The sequence below is a fragment of the Triticum dicoccoides genome, chromosome 3B (genome assembly GCF_002162155.2).
Source record: "Triticum dicoccoides isolate Atlit2015 ecotype Zavitan chromosome 3B, WEW_v2.0, whole genome shotgun sequence".
Classification (NCBI taxonomy): domain Eukaryota; kingdom Viridiplantae; phylum Streptophyta; class Magnoliopsida; order Poales; family Poaceae; genus Triticum; species Triticum dicoccoides.
In genome coordinates this window covers 804,580,453-804,588,651 of record NC_041385.1, presented here as the reverse complement: position 1 = coordinate 804,588,651, position 8,199 = coordinate 804,580,453, and positions in this window count along the sequence as shown.

The following is an 8,199-nucleotide window of genomic DNA, read 5'->3' as shown; positions in this document are numbered from 1 at the left end:
GATAGTAAAGTATTTTCTAAGTATTCTAAGAATACTGCAGTTTTTTCAAATATCATAGTTTTATTTACTGTGACCTGTTTGGTTAGCACTAAATATTGTGTTATTAAAACTAGAGTATTCTTATTAAAACTAGAGTATTCTTAAGTAATTTCTCTGCATATAAACTAGAGTATTGTGGATCATCTTTTTCTGTCTTACTGCTACAGGTACAGTGGGATGTGAGCTGCAAAGGAAAAAGAAGAAGACTTAATTATTAACCACTGCTAGTTAAGATTTACTTATTCTGTAAAGTCACCAAAATGAGGAAAGCTTTTTAACAATAAACAATGGAAATATTTAAGACTTGGCATAGAAACAGAAGCGCTCAGTACCATGGACAACCACCCTTACTTAAGTTTGCAAAGTCATCAATAGGACAGGATTTCACAAAGTTCACACCCCCGCCCCCCTGTCCTTGAACAGGGTATCTCTACCTGTAAAGAGGCTGTCCGGCATACATATCAAAGCAAAGGAAAGTAGATCCCTTCAACACTTGGATCAACAACAACTTATAATCCTTTCATGGAATCTCTCTAAAATTTATTCTTGTTCATAGCCAGAATAGTTGGATCTTCAAGTCAGAAGCTTTGCATTTTAGTCCCCCTTTAACACAATTTACATAAATACATCACAAGGGACCTTTAATCTCCTAATGTTAGCAAAAACTGAAGTTTTATAGACCTTTTCCTTTTCCAACCTTGTAACTGTTTGTACATAATTGAAAAAATACCATAGAACGGTTGTTCTACGGTCAGGGCCTCAAGAAAAAAAATTACACAATAAAGCAAAAAAAATCACATGAAGAGGTGCTTCCCACACCCTGCACTGGCTTCTCTCCCTCTCCCCACAGAAATAAAATACTCCAGTGTAAACCCAATTATCGGGAATTAAAATGCCGCTGAGTTATATAACCAAACCTCTTAAGAATAAACGAAACAGTAGGTGATAACATCAATGGTTGTTCTCTAGCGGTGGGCATCTTGCAATAAGAAATTCTAATTATTTGAAAACTAGCAGATAACATCGACGCTACTAATTGTGAGTTTCCATGGTGTGGGGTTCTTTTAGGTGCTTCTGAATGTTTGAATGGAGTTGAAACCTACTCCAGAAACTAAACTACACATAACATTTTGTGCAGCTGTAGGTATATCTTGATGCAAGGTAGTCGACTTAGTCACTTGCAAATATCATTCTCAAGATGACTGATGAGACATAACAAATGTGAAAAGCCCCCGCAAAAAGGAAAAAAGGTATGTGACAATTGATTACTGCAAAATCTCATGATAAACCAAAATATTACACATGGTGCATTGTGAAACTAATATAAAGTTATCAAGCAGCAGACCGGTTTCTTCCATGACATGAAACAAGCGAACAATTCGATGGTGTAACAAACAAACAATTCGGATACAGGTAAAACTTGCCCTGCACTCCATTAAACTCCAGAATGGGCTCACGGGGGATGCGAGGGGGATAGGGGGAGAGGAGGAGGGGGAGCTCACGGGGGCGACGAGGTCCGGGTGGTGGTGTGGGTGCTCCGGCGACGGTGGTGTGGACGGGGCGGCGTCCGGGCCACCGGCGACGAGGGCGGCGGGGCGATGGCGAGTCGGCCTGGCCACCGGAGTCGGCCGGGCGAGGTCAACGGCGAGCGCCCCCTCTTCCTCCTCCTTCTCCGTGGGGAAAGCGGCGGGGCGGCGGCGTCGGGAGAGGAGAGGGCGGCGTCGCGGCGTCTCACGGCGTCGGGGCGGCGTCGCGGCGTCGGGGCGGCGTCGAGGCGGCGGGGCAGCGGCGTCGGGAGAGGAGAGGAGAGGGGAAGGGGATCGAGGGCGAGGGCGAGAAGGGGATCGAGGGCCGGGGAGGAAAAATATGGATGGGGGCACAATACTAATGGCGCACCACCCCCCGGTGCGCCATAAGTATATCCACACTAATGGCGCACCTCACCCTGGTGCGCCATTAGTACTTTTTTTTCTGCTCGAGCCAACAGGTTATCTCCCACCTGACCTGATCCACACCAAGTCCCCTCTACTAGCTCAACTGGTTAGTAGCCAGTTCTCACACCAGGAGGTCCTGGGTTCGAATCCCAGGCTCCACAAATTTTTTTTTATCATTTAAAAAGCTGTTTGATACTTATTTATGTTTAAATATGTTCAAACTTGTTTAAATAATAACAGTAATATTTTTTTATAAGACAGTAGCATTTAAAAAGCTGTTTGATACTAATTTTTTTTATAAGACGGTGCGCGGGGTGCGGGGGGTCGGCGGCGGCGGTTGGGTAGGGGAATCGAGGGTGCGGTGGGTCGGCGGCGGCGGCCGGTGGACTTGGGGGGTGCTCGGCGCCGAGGGGGACCGGATCTGGCGAGGTGGGATAGCGGTCGAGATGGAGGGGGATCGAGGTGGGCTCCACAAATTTTTTTTTAGCATTTAAAAAGCTGTTTGATACTAATTTTTTTTATAAGACGGTGCGCGGGGTGCGGGGGGTCGGCGGCGGCGGTTGGGTAGGGGAATCGAGGGTGCGGGGGGTCGGCGGCGGCGGCCGGTGGACTGGGGGGTGCTCGGCGGCGAGGGGGGCCGGATCTGGCATGGTGGGATAGCGATCGAGATGGAGGGGGATCGAGATCGAGTGTCCATGAAATTTAAAAATATTCATGATAGTTCAAAAAGTACCCATGAAATACAATCGAGAAATGAAGGCTACGATTTAAATACAATCGATCTTAGCTAGCTATCTGTTCACAATCTTTTTGCCCTTCTTTTTCGCAAATGGAGTTCTTCTATGGAACGGACGTCCTTTAGGTAGGGTGGTCCTGCTTCTTCTTGTGGTGTATGCTGCTACTTCATCATCGTCGTCATGTTCGATCCTCGGGTCGCCGTACTTGTCGAAGTCTTGCTCATTGGCTACTCCATCCATTCCGATGATCTTCCTTTTGCCTCTCCTCACGACAACACGACTGGGCTTTGGCGGGTCGGTAATGAAGAAGCATTGGTCCACTTGGGAAGCCAGTACCCATGGCTCATTTTTCGCGGTGACGTTTGCGCCCGCGGTCTTGGATTTGGCTTCGGGTATAACCATGGTGGTGAAATACCGGTCTTCTTTTATGACGTTCTTGGCCCATCTGACACGGAACATCGGGACCTTCTCTCCAGCGTAGCTCAGCTCCCAGATCTCCTCGATCCTTCCGTAGTATCTGTCCTTGTCGTTACCGGTGTAGGATTCCATTGTTACCCCGGAGTTCTGATAACCATCGCTCTTCATGTCCTTGGCCTCGGTGTAGAATGTGTAGCCGTTGATATCATACGCCTCATAGGTCATCAGGTTGTGCTCGGCGCCCTGTGACAAGGCGAATATGAGTTGTTCTTCCGCGGAAGAATCCTCATGTAAAGGGTACGACAGAAGCTTATGCTTGAACCAACGCGTGAAACATGAGTTGTGCTCTTTGAGTATATCTCCGTCCGTCCTCTGTTGGCCTCGGTCATTGTACGTCTTTTTAATAAAGGTTTTGTGCTCTACCAACCAAGGATCGACCACGTCTATGTGTTGTAGCGCGACTAGGTTTGCTCTTTCAAAGTCGGCGAGTCGACCCTCGAAGTCGACATGCATTTCGCGGCGACCCTCACGGTGACCCCATCCAGCGAGCCTGCCGAGGTGCCTGTTGACGGGCAGACCAACGGGGTTCTCGATGCCTAGATAATTCGTGCAGTAGGAGATGCACTCTTCGGTCAGAAAGCCCCTGGCATAGGCCAAATAGCGTTTCACGGACGTGCGCGTCCATGATCCCACGGATTGCAACTGGAAGTATCTGCGTCATCAGCACGTGACAGTCGTGAGACTTCATCCCGCTGAACTTCTGCTTCGCTGGGTCTAGGTATCTGCTTATCTTCCCCGCGTAACCGTAAGGAAGTTTTACTCCTAGGAGGCAGGTGAAAAACTGCTCGATCTCCTCCTGACTTAGAGTGAAGCACGCGGGAGGGTAGTCATTTCCGGTCTTCTTGGCCTTTTTGCCTTTGCGACGACTTTCTGTGTCCTGCTTCGCCTCATCATCATCATCATCATCATCATCATCATCATCATCATCATCATCATCATCATCATCATCATCATCATCATCATCATCATCATCATATATAGCGTGAAGCTCCTGCCTGATGCCCATTGATTTCAAGTCTGCCCTTGCTTTCGGCCCATCTTTGGTCCTCTCTGGCATGTTGAGCAGGGTACCAAGCAGACTCTCGCACACGTTCTTCGTGATATGCATGACATCAAGGCTGTGAGGCACACGGTGGATCTTCCAGTACGGCAAGTCCCAGAAAACAGACCTCGTTTTCCATACCTTCAGCAGCGGCTCTGGCGCCTTTCGCTTCTTTCCCGGCTCTGGCGCCTTTTACTTCTTTCCCGGCAGTGGGCAGTCTTTCCAATTTTTCAACAGCTTGTCTATTTCCTCGCCGCTCCTCGTACACGGGCGTTTTCGGGGTTCTGTTTCACCATCGAACAGATCCTTGCGTTTCCTCCACGGGTCATCGTCACGAAGCCACCTTCGATGTCCCATGAACACGGTTTTCGAAGACCCGGGATCTCTATCTAGCTGGCGATACGTTGTGTCATCCATGCACCTTACGCATCCAGAAAATCCGTGGACTACCTGCCCCGCAAGATATCCGTAACCGAGATAGTCGTGCACCGTCGTGAGCAGTGCGGCTCTCATAGGGAAATACTCTTTCTCTGCGGCGTCCCACGTATTGGCTGGCGTTTTCCACAGCGTGTCAAGCTCCTCTTTCAGCAGCCCCAGATACAGATTGATGTCGTTCCCTGGTTGTTTCGGCCCTTCAATTAGCATACTCATGTGAATGTACTTCCTCTTCATGCACAACCAGGGGGGAAGGTTGTACATCCACACAAACACAGGCCAGGTGCTATGTGTGCTTCTCTGGCTGCCAAACGGATTGACTCCATCGGTGCTCGCACCCAGCACGATGTTCCTTGGATCGTTCCCAAATTCTGGGTATTCGAAGTTCAATGCTTGCCACTGGCTCGCATCCTTAGGGTGACTCAGCATCTTGTCTTTTTTATCTATCTCCGGATCATTTGCGTCATCTTCTCGCTTTTTCTCCTCCCTATCCGCGTGCCAACGTAGGAGCTTTGCTACCTTAGGATCCGCGAAATACCGCTGCAGACGAGGAGTGATCGGAAAGTACCACACCACTTTTCGAGGAGCTTTCTTCCTCTTCTTGTATTGAGTGACACCGCACACCGGACATATTGTAGACTCCGCGTGCTCGTCCCGATAAATGATGCAATTGTTCGTGCACACATGGTATTTCACGTGCGGTAAATCCAGAGGACACACGATTTTCTTCGCCTCCTCCAAACTGGTCGGGCACTTGTTCCCCTTGGGAAGACGTTCGTGCCAGAATGAGATGTTCTCGTCGAAGCATGCGTCGGTCATTTTGTGTTTTACCTCCATCTCCAGGGCCATGAGCGTTACTTTCAGGCGGGTATCCTCGGGCCTGCATCCTTCATACAATGGAGTAACCGCGTCTAACTCAAGTTGATCCATCTTGGCTTTCTCTCGGGCGGCAGCTCTTGCGTTATCCGTCTGCTTGAGAAGCAGCTCTTGAATATGAGGGTCCTGCACCCAGCCCATCGATGGTCCAGCGTCGTCTGCTCCGCCGGCATCATCATCTTCATGATCATGCCCGTCGCCTGCTCCGGCATCTTCCTCATCATCATGTCCTGCATCTTCTACATGATGACTGTGTACAGCATCACAGTCGTGATCATCTCCTGGGGATTCTTCGTCTTCTCGCCCGCCCGAGCCGCGGTGGTTGTCTTGCTGCCCTTCCTCATTTCTTGCCCGGCCCGCATGGACGACTTCGTAGTCATCTTCATCACCTTGCCACCGATAGCCATCCATGAAACCACGCAACAGCAGGTGGTCCCGCACCTGCCCGGAATCCGGGTCCGCAATAAGGCTCTTCAGCTTGCATCTTCGACACGGACATCTTATCTCCGTCTCGTTCTTTTGAAGCATCTCGGCCTTCGCGGACCTCAAAAACCTATTCACGATGCCTTCGGTCATCATGCGGACCATGGTCGCCTGCGGGGTAGAGCAAAACGATATTTTAGAACCAAACAAAAATTTGGCATGACCTTCCCTAAAAATAGGACCAAAAAGAATGCTTAATGCCAAAATTCTCGCCGAAACGGAAATGAATCAACATTCCGGCAAAATATTGGCAACTATCGCATATCAAATACCGGTACACCTCCAAACACAAACACATATGCAACACCACAAACATATGCAACACCACGAACATACATAGATCTAGCTAGGCCGTAAAAAGTGCATGTGCACATTGTTGTAAGGAGAACAACCTAAATATAGCTTCCCCCCTTACTTACCTATTAAAACAAGGTAATTTAACCACTTAATTTGAATGAATCTATGGTGGAAATGAGGTGAAAAAGAGGAGGCACCCGAGACAAGGAGGAGGTGGAGAGAATGAAGTGGGGAGAAAGTGAGTGTGTGGGTAGGAGAGGCTGTCCCAAATATCTTGTTGCTGCCCACTTACTAATGGCGCACCTCTTGCATGGTGCGCCATTAGTACTTACAACTACTAATGGCGCACTTGGGCAGGATACGCCATTAGTATGTTTGGATAGGCGCACTAGTTAAAAAAAAACTATACTAATGGCGCACCCACTGCCAGGTGCGCCATTAGTAGTTACAACTACTAATGGCGCACTTAGGCGGGATGCGCCATTAGTATGTTTGGATAGGCGCACTAGTTAAAAAAAAGTTTCTATACTAATGGCGCACCTGCTGCCCAGTGCGCCATTAGTAGTTACAACTACTAATGGCGCACTTTGCCGGGATGCGCCATTAGTATGTTTGGACAGGCGCACTAGTTAAAAAAAAATTTGATACTAATGGCGCACCCGTAGCATGGTGCGCCATTAGTTGTTTAAACTCTAATGGCGCATCAGATTGTGGTGCGCCATTAGTATATACTAATGGCGCACCATCTTTCTGGTGCGCCATTAGTGTCAATCCCATCTATAGCCATTTTCCTAGTAGTGAGCTACTGCCTACGGACCCGTAGGTCTATGGTGGACTACTTACGCATCAACAGAGAGGTACCAATGAGGATGATGAACCCCTCCGTGATAGTGTCTTGATTGGATCTCGTGGTTCTGGAACTTGCGGCGGCTGGAATTGTGTTGTGTCAACTCTCCTAGGGTTTTTGGAATATTTGGGAATTTATAGGGCGAAGAGGCGATGCAGGGGGCTTCGTGGGGGGCACAACCCCCCTGGGCGTGCCTAGGCTCACGCCCAGGGGGGTTGTGCCCACCATGGGCCTCCCCTCCGGTACTTCTTTCGCCCACTCGGTGTCTTCTCGTCAAGAAAAAAATCTCCAAAAAGTTTTGCTGCTTTTGGACTCCGTTTGGTATTGATATTCTCCAAAGTAAAAAAACAAGCAAAAAACATCTGGGCACTATGCCAATAGGTTAGTCCCAAAAAATAATATAAAGTTGCGATAAAATGAATATAAAATATCCAAGAATGATAATATAACAGCATGGAAGAAGCAAAAATTATAGATATGTTGGAGACATTTCAGCATCCCCAAGCTTAATTCCTACTCTTTCTCGAGTAGGTAAATGATAAAAACGGATTTTTTGATGTGGAATGCTGCCTAACATGTTCATCGCATATTCTTTTCTTTTGCAGCATGGACATTTTGACATTTATATGGTTCAAAGCATTAGTCTAGTTTTGACACGAAGATTTCAATACTCAAGCATATCAACAAGCAGCCATGTCTTTCAAAATATCAACGCTAAAAAAGTTATCCCTAGCCCATCATGCTCAATCATTGATCTATTCATGAAACACACTCGCATATTAACTACATCCAATGCTCAAGTATGATCATAGTGCCCCTTAGTCGGTGCTTTATAAGAGAAGATGGAGACTAAAATAAAATAAAAATTGCATAAGGTAAATGGATAGGCCCTTCGCGGAGGGAAGTGGGGTTTTGTAGAGGTGCTAGAGCTTAAAGCTAAAAAATTGAGAGATAGATTTTTTTTGAGAGGCATATTTTTCCTGTCAAAAAAATGATCGAGTAATTCCCAACACTTTCCATGCTAGATATATC